This window comes from Nicotiana sylvestris, chromosome 7, assembly GCF_000393655.2.
Source record: "Nicotiana sylvestris chromosome 7, ASM39365v2, whole genome shotgun sequence".
Classification (NCBI taxonomy): Eukaryota; Viridiplantae; Streptophyta; class Magnoliopsida; order Solanales; family Solanaceae; genus Nicotiana; species Nicotiana sylvestris.
This window is the reverse complement of record NC_091063.1, coordinates 8525669-8542541: the sequence shown is the minus strand read 5'-3', so window position 1 is coordinate 8542541 and position 16873 is coordinate 8525669.

The window sequence follows — 16873 nt, the reverse complement described above, 5'->3', positions numbered from 1 at the left end:
CGCACAAAACTGATACAATCTCGCTCCATCGTGAGCCAATAATAACCTGCTCGGAGAATCTTCTTTGCTAGAACATACCCACTCATATGCGGTCCGCAAACTCCGGAATGCACCTCAGTCATGATAGTTGTGGCCTGCCGTGCATCTATACATCTCAACAAACCGAGCTCTGGCGTTCTTTTGTACAGTACTCCTCCACTAAGGAAAAACCCACTTGCCAACCGTCGAATTGTTCTTTTCTGATCACCGGTGGCCTGCGTTGGATACACTCCCGCTTTGATGTACTCTTTGATATCATGGAACCATGGCTCTCCATCGATTTCCTCTTCTATCACATTGCAGTAAGCATGCTGATCACGGACTTGAATCTGCAATGGATCAACATAGGCCTTATCTGGATGGTGCAACATTGACGCCAAAGTAGCCAAAGCGTCAGCAACCTCATTATGAATCCTTGGAATGTGTCTGAATTCTATGGCCTGAAAACGCTGGCAAAGCTCATGCAGACATTGTCGATACGGTATAAGCTTCAAGTCCCGTGTTTCCCATTCCCCTTGAATCTGGTGTACCAGTAAGTCCGAGTCACCCATGACCAAGACTTCCCGTACACCCATATCCACAGCTAATCTCAATCCCAATATACACGCCTCATATTCTGCCATGTTGTTTGTACAGTAGAAACGAAGCCGAGCTGTAACGGGGTAATGCTGACCTGTTTCCGAAATAAGTACTGCTCCTATTCCCACACCCTTCATATTTGCAGCCCCATCAAAGAAAAGTTTCCATCCCGACTTCTCAGCTTGTTCTAATTCTTCAATGTGCATTATCTCTTCATCAGGGAAATAAGTTTTCAAAGGCTCATAATCTTCATCAACGGGGTTCTCAGCCAAGTGATCGGCTAATGCCTGTGCTTTCATGGCAGTCCGTGTCACATAGACAATGTCGAACTCTGTAAGTAAGATCTGCCACTTTGCAAGCCTTCCTGTGGGCATGGGTTTCTGGAAAATATACTTCAACGGGTCCAAGCGAGATATAAGGTAAGTGGTGTAAGATGACAAGTAATGTTTCAATTTCTGTGCCACCCAAGTTAGGGCACAACATGTCCTTTCCAGATGAGTATACTTGACCTCGTAAGATGTGAACTTCTTACTGAGATAGTAGATAGCCTGCTCCTTTCTGCCCGTAACATCATGTTGCCCCAGTACACAGCCGAATGAACTGTCCATAACTGTCAGATACAGAATCAAAGGCCTCTCTGGTTCTGGTGGGACCAACACAGGTGGGTTTGACAAATACCCCTTTATCTTATCAAAAGCCTCCTGGCATTCATCAGTCCATTTGACCACGACATCTTTCTTTAACAATTTGAAAATTGGTTCACATGTTGTCGTGAGCTGAGCAATGAACCTGCTGATATAGTTCAGTCTTCCCAACAAACTCATCACCTCGGTTTTGTTTCTTGGAGGTGGCAATTCCTGAATAGCTTTGATCTTTGACGGGTCTAATTCAATACCTCTCCGGCTAACTATGAATCCCAACAACTTCCCAGATGGCACCCCGAAAGCACATTTCGCAGGATTGAGCTTAAGATTGTACCTGAGAAGCCTTTGAAAGAATTTTCTCAAATCTCTGACATGGTCAGATTGCTGTCTAGACTTAACGATCACATCATCCACGTATACCTCAATTTCTTTATGTATCATATCATGGAAGATAGTTGTCATGGCCCTCATATAAGTTGCCCCAGCATTTTTCAAACCAAACGGCATGACCCGATAACAATACGTTCCCCACGGCGTGATGAATGCCGTCTTTTCTGCATCTTCCTTATCCATTAGAATCTGATGATAACCCGCATAACAATCCACAAAAGAGCCAATATCATGTTTGGCACAATTGTCGATCAGTATATGGATGTTGGGCAGTGGGAAATTATCTTTTGGGCTTGCTTTGTTAAGGTCTCGATAATCGACGCACACCCTGGTCTTGCCATCTTTCTTTGGCACAGGCACGACATTGGCTAACCAAGTGGGGTACCGTGTAACCTGAATGACCCTTGCCTCAAACTGCTTGGTGATCTCTTCTTTGATCTTCACACTTATGTCTGTTTTGAACTTTCTCAACTTCTGCTTGACAGGGAGGAGTGCTGGATCAGTGGGCAATTTATGAACCACCAAATCGGTGCTTAGACCCGGCATATCATCATATGACCATGCAAAAACGTCTTTGTACTCATGCAATACTTTAATTATCTCCTCCTTGAGTTGTGGATCCAAATGAACACTTATTTTAGTTTCCCGTACATTATCTTGGTCCCCTAGATTAACTGCTTCTGTGTCATTTAGGTTAGGTTTGGGTTTTTCTTCAAAGTGGCTTAATTCTTTACTAATTTCCTCATAAGCTTCATCATTATTACAATCCATCCCATCATCACACTCGACCTCTTGTATTATTACTTCTGAATTAGATTGGCTTTTAAAGCTGGGCCGAAGATTCCTCATGCATGTCATGTCATTGATATCAGCATAAAGAGAACTGTACAAAGAAAAGAAACGAAAATGGAAAGAGAATTAGGGACGAAGAAAATTGCATTTCATTAAACGTAAAGACAACAAGGTTTTAACTCATCCAAACGGACGGAACATAACAACTGGATTACAAACCCTGGAATAATCCAGGTGACAAAAAGGAAAACAAAACCCACTACCACGACTCCCTCCGAACTGGAAGAGGAGTAGCTTCCCAATTGCTGATGTTAGCACGTGGTCCGATGTACTGTATGTCTGCTCTGCTTGACCCTTCCCCGGCCTCAACCATGTTTACTTCAGCAAATACTTTCTCAAACACCTTATCCAAATTCCCATCCGCCTCAACTAACGAACCCGATATCTTTGCCAATGACTGTTTCTTGATATTCGGCCTGACGAAGGACCTGGACAATCGAGGAATTGGTTTAGGGAGCACCCAAGCTTTCTTCTTCAATTTACGGGCCTTTCTGACATCTGCTGCTGTTGGTTTGAACCCTAACCCGAAGGTGTCCAGATTTTTGGGCAAAGACACAGGTTGAGTAATGCCCTGCAGTTCAACCCCCAAACCCTTCCCGGGCACGAACCCGTTATTCAACATTTCTGATACTACCATGACGGTCGTAGCTGACACCCTGGGACATGGCATGCTTTTACCCTCAGGCAACCTGCTCACCGGAACCGTGTCGAGGATCTGATACACCCATGGCCCCTTATCATCTTTGGTCTCTATAAAGGGTATAATGGCATCATTCACGGCGCATGTGGGATCTTCCCCATGTAACACAATTTCTTGTCTGTCCCACTCGAATTTGATCATTTGGTGCAGTGTGGAGGGCATGGCTTTTGCCGCATGAATCCACGGTCGACCCAACAAAAGATTATAGGATACTGCAGCATCCAACACCTGAAATTCCATCGTGAACTCGACTGGGCCAATAGTCAATTCGAGTACAATATCCCCTACTGTGTTTGTTCCCCCTCCATCGAACCCTCGAACACAAATGCTATTTTTGCGGATTCTATCCTCATCAATCTTTAACTTGTTCAATGTGGATAACGTGCAAATATTAGCGCTCGACCCGTTATCGATTAGTGCCCGAGTAACCATTGAACCTTCACATTTGACCGTCAAATAGAGAGCCTTGTTGTGTTCTGTGCCTTCCATAGGCAATTCATCATCAGAAAATGCTATCCTGTTCACTTCAAAGATCTTGTTGGCAATTGTCTCTAAATGGTTTACTGAGATTTTGTCAGGCACATGAGCCTCATTCAATATCTTCATTAAAGCTCGGCAATGCTCATCAGAGTGAATTAATAATGACAACAACGAGATTTGGGCCGGTGTTTTTCTCAGTTGCTCAACAATGGAATAATCTTGTCCTTTCATCTTTTTCAGAAACTCTTCTGCTTCCTCTTCCGTTACAGCTTTTTTAACTGGCACTGGATTGTCTTTTGCGCCCTTAGCTTTTCTCAACTCTTCAGGGGCGAAACAACGTCCTGACCGGGTCAGTCCCTGTGCTTCACAACTTTCTTCCTCAATTTCCTTTCCTTTGTATGTCACCACTACTTTGTCATATTTCCAGGGTACGGCTTTGCTATCAACCATGGGTAACTGGACTACCGGTTTTATGACAACCGGCTCTACATAGACTCCCTTCACAACCACCACGGGCGTGGATACTGACCTTGGTACCACTATCTTGACTGGCTCCTGCTTTTTCTCGGCCACAAACGGTCCTTTTCCCATTACTAGCACTGGCTTGTCTTCTACTGCTTTTAACTGAACCACTAGCCTTGCACTCACTGTCTTTTCTTTGGTTTCCGTAGAACGAATCACCATAACCACCTGCGAAGGTTTCTTAGGCTCTGCCCCCTTATGTATCAGTTCGATCATGTTGGCCTCATAATGCGCTGGTAACGGATTTTGATTGATGTTCGGGGCCTCTGGAGCCTGTACCTCAATACGACGATTATCAATGAGCTCTTGGATTGCGTTTTTCAACTTCCAACATTTTTCAGTATCGTGCCCCGGCATCCCTGAGCAATACTCGCAGCTAACAGAGTGGTCCAGGTTTCTGGGAAGAGGATTTGGTGCTTTGGATTCAACTGGGGTCAGCATCCCCAACTGTTTCAATCTGTGGAAAAGAGAAGTGTAAGATTCTCCCAGCGGAGTAAATGTTTTTTTGTTTGGGGCCTTCTCATTTCTAAAAGCTTGGTTTGGGCGGAAGCTGGTTCCTGGTCTGTTAGCCCTGGGAGGTGGATAGGTGTTTTGTGGGTGTGGCTGTGTATTTTGGGGACTTGGTGTACGCCATTGCGAGTGCACTGGGGGTTGAGTGTAGGTCTGGGCGTGGTGAATAGAAAATTGTGGTTCTGGTGGTGGATAATAGTGTTGCGGTGGACCATATGAGGTATATTGATAGTTTGGGTGATGGGGTCTGGGTTGGTTGTAGTAGAGTGGACGGTTATTGTGCCTGGACCAAACATTAGCTTCAACTGCAGCAACTTCTTCTTTCTTCTTCTTTCCCAGCACACCACCAGTACCGCTTTGGATGGCCTGGGTGGTTGCTTTCAAAGCCGAGTAGCTCAAGATCTTGTTAGATTTCAATCCTTCTTCAATCATGGCTCCCATCTTTACCACTTCATTAAACGACTTCCCGACAGATGTCACTAGATGACCAAAATAGGTAGGTTCCAATGTTTGCAAGAAGTAATCTACCATCTCACTTTCCCGCATGGGAGGATCAACCCTTGCAGCTTGTTCCCTCCAGCGGAAACCAAACTCTCTAAAACTTTCCCCAGGCTTCTTTTCTAGTTTCAACAATGACAGACGATCAGGGACTATTTCGAGGTTATATTGAAAATGGCCGATGAATGCCTGGGCCAAATCATCCCATGTATACCATCGGCCGGGGTCTTGCCTCGTGTACCATTCTAGCGCTGACCCGCTCAGGCTTTGCCCGAAATATGCTATCAACAACTCATCTTTTCCCCCAGCCCCTCTCATTTTGCTACAGAAACCACGCAGATGGGCTACTGGGTCACCGTGCCCCTCATATAAGTCAAACTTCGGCATTTTAAACCCCGCAGGCAACTGTACATCAGGAAAAGGGCACAAATCTTTGTATGCGACACTAACTTGGTTTCCTAAACCATGCATGTTCCTGAAGGATTGCTCCAGGCTTTTGACTTTACGAATCACCTCCTCTTGTTCTGCATTCTTAACCGGTTTCTCAACTTCTCCCGGGATTTCAAAATGGGGAGAGGAGGTATATGGCTCAGGCGCTTTGAAAGTGGGTTCGGGAGGGTAATATTGGGTGTCGTGAGCTTGGAATAGCGGCTCACTGGATGATCTATGTAGTGGAGCTGGGGGAGGTGCCACAAAGACGGGAACATTTGGTGGAGGAGGGTTTTGAGTGGGAGGTGGAGCTTGGGAATCATAAGCCTCTCTTCCCTGATAATAGTGATGGCTTGGGAAACTTGTTGAAGGACCGGGAGAGGGGTATTCCGGCGTGTGTACTGGTTGGAGGGTAGGAGTAACGGGTAGTTCTTGCCCCTTCTGGGCTCTAGCTAAGGCTATCTGCATTTCATTCATTTCTAGCCTCATTTTTTCCATTTTCTCCAGGGCTTCCTTCAGCATCTGATTGGCCGTTTTTTCTGACTCAACGCTGTTGTCTGACCCAGTCATGCTTTCTGGTATAGGACCTTTTGATCTTGTCTGATAATGGTACGGTGCCAGTACGCTCTAACAACTAACTGATATTGATTGGAAAAACAACAAACTTGTCAGTGTTAGAGTCTTAACAGATATTGTAATTGCACGTTAGGGGGATGCAATGCTCCTAGGCAGTTAATCATTTCTAACATGCTTTTGCTCTGACCGCATGCATCATCCCGGCTTATTTTTGCTCTGACAAATATATATTCTTCTTCTTTTTTTAAATTACGGTCGAATCCTATAGAGATTGCCTACGTATCGTGACCCCGCACGAATCAGACCAAGCGTAGTTCGTGCAGATAAATGTAAAAATATGGGTGGAAATAAAATGCTCAACTTTCATTAATAAACAGACTCTTACAAACTCGACATCTTTTGTTTTGGAAAGAAACTAACAAACGCAATCTGAAAGCAAACAAAAACTCTAAGCTGCAAACATACTCAATCCGGACGTACAAAAGACTGACTCGACATGGTAGACACTCAAAGACACGGACTATGCATATTCTAGTGCTTCAAACTTAGGTATCCGCGGGGCGTCGTTCGGCCTCGCCGCGGGTCTAGGATCCAAATCCCTTTCAAGATGCTCTAACTCATTCATGGTTCGCTTCACATAGATCATCACTGCTGAGATAAAAGTAGTACGGGTCATGTCTTCACAAACCCGGCATCTCCTGACAATAGCATGAGCAATGGCTCTAATCCTGTCTTTTGTTTGCTTCTTTTCTATGAGCAAGCGTCTTATCTGATCGCTGCACGTCTTTAAAGCTCGGGAGTCTTGCAAGTGCTGGTCTTGCAGCTGTTGCACTTCTGCCTCCATTTGGGCTAACAAGTTGTAACAATGTCCGCTCTCAGTTTCGAAGTCTCTAGCCTGCCTAACCGCTCTACCTTCAAGGGCAACTACTTTTCTCTTTAAATTGGCAACAATTTTCTCATGGTCCCTCTTCAACTGATTCAAGTATTGGCGACGCTCTTCGGTTCTTGTCGCCCATTGTGCTTTGAGTTCTGCCATGACATTTTCAGCTTTTCCTAGCTCATCCCGCCATTCTCTGACTTCGCTTTCCAATCTTTTTACCAATTGTTCATCGGATCGGCTCCTCGGTTGCTTATCGATGGTTATCTTCAACTGTCGGACTTGGGCTTTAAGAGCGTCATTTTCTCTGGCTAGTCTATTCTTTTCACCTTGATCCTCGGCAACCTGTACACTGCTCTCGAATTTCAGACTCTCGACTTGTTGCTTTAATTTACCAATCTCAACCCGATAGCTTTCTTCCTTTGCTAACCAATCCCACTGCTCTTGGGACGACTTGGCGAAATCTTCGAGATGAGGTCTTTTAGCCGGTCTTCCATATGCCACGTCACCTCTGAACCATTCGTGATACCCTGGAGCAATTTCCCCTCTGACCCTATCAGACACACAAGTGTTTGCCATCAGATATTGACACTCACTCCAAATTTGACGAACCTCTTCCTCGGGGAATCGACCGTCAGGACTAATTTCGATCACTTGGGTACTTAAATCTTCATCTCTCGGTATTACTTGATATCTACCGAGTTGCCTCAGAACCCGATATGGTGCATAAGGTTGTATGCTTTTGAGTCCCATTAACAAAAAATGCGGTCGGGCTGCTGGCATATATATGACTTCCTCGACAGACAACCATCCAAGCACCCACTGTATCTGGCTAGCCTCGAGGTTCCGAAATAATAATGCCCAAGCTGTGACTCCTTCAGGTAGACCAACCCCTTTGATTCTCGTACAAAATTCCCCTATACAAGTTTTCTCAGCCGAGCCATAACTCAATAACTGAGAGCGCGGGCACAAATGCTCAATCATCCATATTTGCAACAATAAGTTACATCCCTCAAAAAATTTGCCCCCAGCTTTGCACGCAGTGAGAGCTCTGAAGATATCAGCCACAATCATAGGTGCTAAAGTGCTTTTCCCCATGGTTTGCAAAGTACTGACGACGCCTGCTATTTTCAAATCAATATTACCATCTTTCCTTGGGAATATTACGAGACCCAAAAAAGCTACCATAAATGCCACTCGCCTGTGTTTCTCCCATTTTTGTCGGCTATTTCTGCTGCAAAGCTTAAAGTCTGGATTATTGAACCCGCCCACATGTCCATATCTATCATACACGAAGCGGAAACTGCAGAAACCCTTTGCAAAATCTGGGTGATGAACTGTCCGGGGTACTTTCAAGGAATCCAGGAATCGATGTATGGTAATGGCTCTAGGAGCAATCAAGTATTTGAATCTCAATGGAGCTTGGTCACTTCCAATGTACCCCGCTATTTCTTCTATTGTTGGGGTGAGTTCAAAGTCTGAAAAATGAAACACATTATGTGCCGAATCCCAATGGGCGACCAATGCCCTGATGATATCCCCCCGAGGCTGAATGTCTAATAAATCCGGAAGGTCTTTCAAATATTTTCTCACTTCGTCTTGCCCTTCTTTGCCCAAATCATTCCACCACAATTGCAGCTCAAAAGGGATTTTGGTCATTATTGAAAAAGGCTCATTTATTGTTGTGCTCATCCTGCACATTTATTAAAGCGTTTAAGCAAAAGAAAACTTTTATTTAACTCCAAAAACTACTATCTATATTATCGACTCAAAATTAACCCTATATTTTAAATGAAGAACTCAATTCTTAATTCTAATATTTTTAGATAAAAGACCCGATATTGCGACACGGCCTTCCTGCGCCTCAGGGGCAAAAATTTTAAGGCTGTGAAGGTCAAAAATCAAAATACGACCAAAGGTGGTTGTTTATGCAAAGTCAGCCCTCCGGTGCCCCGTTTGGGAATATTTGGCTATTTATGACATAACAACATCACCTGACTTATTTATGACTCTTTTTTTATCGTTTTTCGAATTAGGAAACTCACTATTGCAAACACGGCCTTTCAACGTCTCGGGGACGAAGATTTTTAAGGTTGTGTGGGTCAACTGGACCAAATCTTAAATATGACCCAAATGTGGCTGTTTATGCAAAGTCAGCCTTCCGGCGTCCCCTTCGGGAACATTCGGCTATGTCTTCATAAAACAGCGTCACCCGACTTCTTAGAAATTTGACATATATATTTTGCTATTATTAGCAAAAGGGGAGGTTGGACACCACCCGACTTATTTATGGCAAAATTAAAATTCTTGACATGTTTTTTTTTTTTTTATTTGTGTTTTTTGGCTTTTTTTTTTTAGCAAAAAGGGGGTTGGACCCGATGAGGGTTGCCTACGTATCTCACATCCGGTGAGAATCAAACCCGCGTAGTTCGGGCAAATTAACCGAACTATTTTAAAACATGACTCTTTTTCATTTTTATTTTTTTCCTGGCAAGACAATCTATTTTCCTTTTCTATTTTTGAAAAAGACAAAATAACGATTTTTTTTCATTTTCAACAAACTGATATATTCTTTTTCCCCAGTAATTGGTCAACACAGAGTTTCGCCAGTAATTGGTCATTGATTTTTTCTAAAATAATCAATTAACTCCATAACTGATATATTCTTTTTCCCCTTTTTTTTCTTTTTTTTTCTTCAATTTTCCAACATTCCCGAGATTCAGAAACCGGTCAACATGCAAGTTCGAAACAAATATATGTACAGAGCAAGTAGGATGCATCAGAATGGTCTTTTCATTTCAGGTTGCTAGTCCTAGACGGACCCAACCCCTGTGTTGAGTCCCCTAAGTCAAATGTAACGTGATGCAAATAATCGTTCCTACTAGGGATCCGGCATGAGGTTTCGTTATACTAGGTTTATAACCTGGGTATATGTTCTAGACTTGTGTACCCGAGCGGACAACTCGAGTCGAGGAGGGGGCAACTTACCGGGAACCAAAAGGCCATCCGGCTTCGTAACTTATCCGTCCTCTTTCTTATTTCAGGTATTGACACTAACAGAATAGGGAGCCTCGACCAGCGAGCTTCTCCCCGGAGGTAAGAAGAGAAGGGTTTCGGCACAGTTTATATACAGTTCAGATAATATCAAAGCGGTAAAAGACAACATTTAGTATGTTATGTCAGAACATGCAATATATATCAGATAATAAAGCCAAATATAACAATTATTCTAAGCTCGAATTCTTGAACCCTGAACCAGAGATTCTGGGTTCGATCCCCAGCAGAGTCGCCAGAGCTGTCACACCTCCTTTTTCCGCCCTCGCGGGGGTACAGGAGTTTTTTCCAATTAAAGGACAGTCGAAACGGGATTTATTTCTTTATTTCAGAGTCGCCACTTGGGAGATTTAGGGTGTCCCAAGTCACCTATTTTAATCCCGAATCGAGGAAAAGAATGACTCTGTATTACAGTCTGCGCACCAGAAATCCGGATAAGGAATTCTGTTAACCCGGGAGAAGGTGTTAGGCATTCCCGAGTTCCGTGGTTCTAGCACGGTCGCTTAACTGTTATATTCGGCTTGATTATCTAATATAATACGTATTATAAACTTATGTGCAAATTTTATCCCTTAGCCGCTTTTATTATTCTTTTTATTTATTGTTATTATTTTACGAAAAATTGCAACATTGTGAAAACGTATTTCAAATCACGTCGCAATCAATTGCACCCGTGGTTATCGACACATTTCGACTCCGTTGAGATTTAGATTTGGGTTACATAAATGCACACCCGTATTTAAGGAAATAACATTATTAAATACGCGCCTAGAGCGACTAGCGTGTCATTATTTTGGGTAGGGCCGTGAAATTTGCTAAAACGGCTCCTCCCTAATTCTAAGCAATTAACTGTACATTTATTGAGGGCCCCGAAATCTATACATTTCATTAAGCGAGGCTCATCTCATTTATTTTAAATGGACAAATCTTAAAGCGACTACATTTTTTCTATAAAAATTAGTCTCTAAAATAAAGAAAGAAAAATCCTAATTAATTACTAGCTTTTATAATTTTAAGAAAACATGACATGCTAATTGCTTGGTTAATACAAATATTGATGAAAAAAAAGGAATTTTACTCTTAATTTCGAAATTTTAAATAAAATAAAAATTCAACAACTAATATTCAAAATAAACAAATATAGCTAGATTAAAACTCAGCATTGTTATTATTATTTTTTTTAAAAAAAATATTATTGAGATTAATTATTCACAATCATTTGAAACTAGATTTAACCATAATTACTAAAGCTTATTAGAAAGTTTATTAGACTTAAACGTTCTTCTAATCTTGCTTAAGCTCAAGTCATGCCTTAATGCCTAATTTACGATGTTTAATTTAAATTCATGTTTTAACTAAATTTAGCTACTTGTTCATGATCAACCTACAATCTTGAAGCCTTCATAGCTAGTGAATTAACCTGTTTTGCCGAACTGATTTATTACAGACTAACTTATGATATTATTTTCTTATTCCAGCTATTATTTAGTAATTCATGAAATAGCTTAAATACAATCAACAAAAGAAACAAAGAAAAAAAACGAAATTAAAACTTCAAATTTTCATTCTTCATATGTATTCATGCTTCATATTTCGGATTACAATAACCAGCTTTTCAGTTGTGTACCTGATATTGGAAGCAAAAGAAAATGAATATGAGAATCAGCAGCAGCAGTAAAATCAGTACAACACAGCAACAATAGCCCAGCAACAGTAACAAACCAGTGGAGTAGTAATCCAAAAAAAAACAAAATCTTCCAGCTTTGATGAAACAACAATTAATTCTGATTTCAAACAACAAAAGAAAGCAGAATATTTTTTTTTAGTTTTTTTTTTATTTTGAAAGCTTAAATATTTTTCGGAATTTTCTATCTCTTAAATGTTCAGCCCTTTTCTCTCTCTTATTTTCAGATTTGTTTCTCTCTCTCGTATCTGTGTATTTTTTCTCTATCTCTCTGTATATTTTTTTTGATTTCAAGACCTCACATATATAACCCATCCCATAAACCTTTCAATTAATTAAAATCCATACTTTTCTCTACCCAACCCATTATCTTTCCACTCATCCCCATTACATTAAATAAACATATCACACCACCCCATTTCATTTTGTCCCCCATGCTTCATTTAAAATAATGCAAGATTCCCCTTTAAATTAAATCTTGTCCCCCCTTTATATTAAATAATCATATCACAACCCACCCCATTTCATTTTGTCCCCCATGCTTCAAATAAACAATTACAAAATGTACAATTCCTAAACTACCCCTTCCGACCTTACTGAAATTACCAAACTACCCCTGAATGTATTACAAATTTACCAAACTACCCATCAGCTATAACACATCAATTAATCAAACTTAACCAAAATATAGACAATATGATCAATTTCTAACAATGTTCAAACAACAATATGAACACGGATGAACATCATAACAACAATATCGCATGAACATGATTTTAACAACATTTCAACAACAAATCACATGAACACAAATTGAAACCAAGAACAACTAAAATTTGATTGAACAATATTTTTAGCAACAAACAAACCTATTTTCGGATTCAACAACAACAACAAACAAGTATATTCAGATTTCTAAATTCAATAATATTGAACTTAAAATCAACTCTAACAACATTGCAACCAACAATTCCTATATTAAACTTAAACAAGATTATGAGACAAACTCAAGAAATAATCATAAATGATAAACAATAAACAAGAAAATCAAACTATACAAATTTCGGATTCAAGAACAATCAAACAAAGTATGGACATGAATTAAGTTTACAAAAACAACATGACGGATTCAAATGATTAAACCAACATACTTCCCTATTACAACTAAATTCTTTTAGGCAAATAACAAAACAAAACCTAAGAAGAAACAATTATGGATTTAAACTTGAACTTAACAATATTAACAATTTCTGGAAAATACATAAAATACATGAAACAAATTGAAGAAACAATTAATTAAACTTCAATTTGTATCTAACCAACATTAAACTAACAACATTTACCTAAACAATAAATAAGAACAATGAAACAAACTGAAAAATTAATTAATCAAAGTTCCATTTGAATCTGCAAATTAAATTAACAAAACATATGAACAAACTAGAAAATTATTTTAACGATGAACAAACAAAACAAGAATCGAACATTTATCGATTTTTACTTCGAGAAATATAAAAACGAAATATGGACAAAAATAAAACTCAAAACCAACTAACCGGAGATGAATCAACGACGAACTTGATTGTAAACAAATCTGTTCGGGCCTTAACTCAACGAAAGACCTTCGAACTTTGATGAGACGAAGAAGATGAAGCAACAGCGGAAACGTGAAGCAGCAATAGCTAGTCGACGCCGAACAGCTGCAGCAGTGGCGTGTCGAGCTCAAACTCGAAGAAGATGAAGTGAAGCAGCAGTGGGAACGTGAAGCAGACGCAGCTCGACGTTGAGGCGACATAATGGCAGCCATGGCTGCCTGCGTCGTTGAGGCAGCAGCTGGACGAGCTGGAATGGTAGCAGCAACGGTGGCGCAGGCAGGTTGTTTGGTCGCCGCTGGTTCTCGTCGACTGTGGTCGGAGCTCGCGATTATGGTCGCGCTGGTTGGGGTTCGACGACGACGATGATGGAGCTGTTTGACTGGAGGGGGAAGCAGCTGGTCGATAGTTGTTGTTTGGTTGATGGGCTGGACGCGATGGCGAGGTGGGGGAGGGTGGAAGCCATGGCAGCCTGAGCTCAAGCTTGAGCTCGACGAAGAGGACGCGAGGAGTCGTTTGGACGTGAGAATGGAGGGGAATGGGAGAGGGAAGCCATGGTTGGAAGGTTTGGAGCTTTTGGGGAAGAAGAAACAAAGGTGTGGGGCGGGGGGGGCGGACAACTTAGTATATTTTTAGGGTTTTCTTCTTCTTCTTTTTTTGTTTTTGTTTTGTAAAAATGAAAAATGAAAATGAAGAGGGGGAGTTGGGTTGTTGGTACTGGACTGGGTCGATCCAATTCGAAATGGACTGGGTCGTTTGGGAAGATTGGGTCATTTTTTGGGCCTGTGGCTTGAAATCGAAGAAGAGGCCCAATTCCGACTTTCTTTATATTTTTGCTCTCTTTTCTTCTTTTATTTTTCTAAAACTAAATTATAAAAATACTTAACTTATTATTAAGAACTAAATTAAGTTATAAAAGCGCAAATTAACTCCCAATAACAATTAACGCACAATTAAGTAATAATTAAGCATAAAATTGTATATTTGGACATTAAATGCTAAAAATGCAAACGATGCCTATTTTTGTAATTTTTATTTTTTGTAAAACAAATTTAATTACTAACAATTGTAGAATTAAATCCTACATGCAAAAAATGCGACATATTTTTTGTATTTTTATTAATTTAACAAATAAACATGCACAGACAAATACAAATAATTATTCAAAATATCACAAAATATCACAAAAATTGCAAACCAAGAAAAATTACTTTATTTTTGAATTTTTTGGGAGTAATTCTCATCTTGGGCAAAAATCACGTGCTTACATTGTCTTCAGTGGCACCCCACATGAAGTCTCTGCATTTCTTGTCAACAAGCTTTACCACACTTTGAGGTAGAATAAATACAACACTCCAGAAGTTGTATATAGAGAATAGTACTGCCATTATTATTTGGAATCTCCGAGCATATGATAGCTGCCTTGTATAAGCTGTGATTTTGTTTGTGATCTTATCAATTAATTGTTTGCAATCCATCTTATTCCATTTCCTTGATGTAAGAGGAAGGCCTAGGTACCTTATAGGAAAGGTCCCTAAAGTGAACCAAGTAATCTTCAGCATATTATGCCTTGTCACCTCATCTACCCCTGCTACAAACATGCTAGATTTATCTATGTTTGCCTCCAAACTTGTAACATCACTGAAATGATGTAATGCCTCCATCACTCTAGCTATGGATTTTAGATTTTCTTATAGAAAATCATCAAGTCGGTTGCAAATACTAAGTGAGTTAATTTTGTTCTTTACATATGGGGTGATATCTGAAGTTGGGGAGATCACTCATCTTACCAAGAACCCTTAATAGATATTCCATTACTAGAACAAATAAAAGGGGTGAGATAGGATTCCCTTTCCTAAGCCCCCTCCTGCCTTCAAAATAGCCATGGTTTTCTCCATTAATTCTAATAGAGAACTGGGTTATAGTCACACAAGTCATCACTAGTTTAGTGAATGAATCTGGAAATCCAAATCCTTTCAGAGCTTCCTCTATGAAATCCCAGTTGATCATATCATATGCCTTTCTCAAGTCAATTTTCATAAGGCACCTAGGAGATGTTTTCCTATTATAGTGTCTCAGTAAGTCATGACAGATAAGGACATTATGAATCAAAGATCTACCTTCAACAAACTACCTGGTTTTCAGCTACTAGTATTGATATAGCTTTCTTGAGCCTCTTGCACAACATCTTGGAAATGCATTTGTATATGGCAATGCAGCAAGAAATTAGTCTGAATTGACTTGCAAACTCTGGTACTAGAACTTTGGGGATCAAAGATATTACTGTTGAGTTGACTTGCCTTAACAATTTTCCATTCTCCATGAATTCCAATATAGCTGTTGTAACATCATTACCAATAATACTCCAAGCTTCCCTGTAGAAACCACTACCATAACCATCTGGACCTAAACTTTTGTTCACATCTATACTGAACATAGTCTATTTCACCTCCTTGACTGTGAATGGTTGTATGAATTCCATCTGCTGTATAGCATTCAGTGTAGTCCCATTCTTCATAAAGCTATGGAATGCTTTTGCTCTTCTTCTTTCTTTCCTTCCTAGCTAGTTTTATAGTAGTCTACCAGAACATTTGCTATGCTTACATTATCTGTTGCTAGTTCCCCATTTTGATCCTTGATTTGTGTGATGGCTTGTTGCAGTCTTTTGTGTCTGATTACTGAGTAAAAATACCTAGTGTTGTCATCTCCTATCTTAATCCAGCTTGCTTTGCTCCTTTGTAATAGAAACATTTCAGCTAGATAAGAGAAATTCCTGAATTTCTGGTACATGGTTGTCTCCTGTTCTTGTAAAGCTTTATTAGAGGGGTCAGAATGCAACCTATTCTGGGCTTGGTTTAAAGCTGCCCTATCTTCCTCAGCCTCTGTTAAGATATTCCTGAAGTGCTATTGATTGAGCTTCTTCAGTGCCTTCTTTAGTAGCTTCAGTTTCTTAACTACTTGGAACATACTGCACCCTGCTACTTGTTGCTGCCAACCTTGTGTTATAACCTCTTTAAACAGGGGGTGTAAAGCCCATACATTGCAGAATTTAAAAGCTCTAGCCCTTTTCCCTCCTCCTGTATCTTTCTTTATTCTAAATGGACAATGATCACTTATTCCCTCTACTATATATACAACCTGACCACTGGAATATTATCCAGCCACTCTCTATTGACAAATGCCCTATCAATTTTTAAAAAAACTCTATTATCACCATATTTGTCATTTCATGTGTATCTATAACCTCTACATGGTAAATCCATGAGTTCACAAGAATCAATACACTCTTGGAAATCTACTTCAATACACTCTTGGAAATCTTCTTTCTTCCTTTATATTAAAAGCGTACACAACTGTCATATAAAACTCCTTCCGCAGAACAACATCTGTAACTAGACATGTTATGCTTTGGGCAGTACCACTTATGTACCTGACTTGATAGTAATC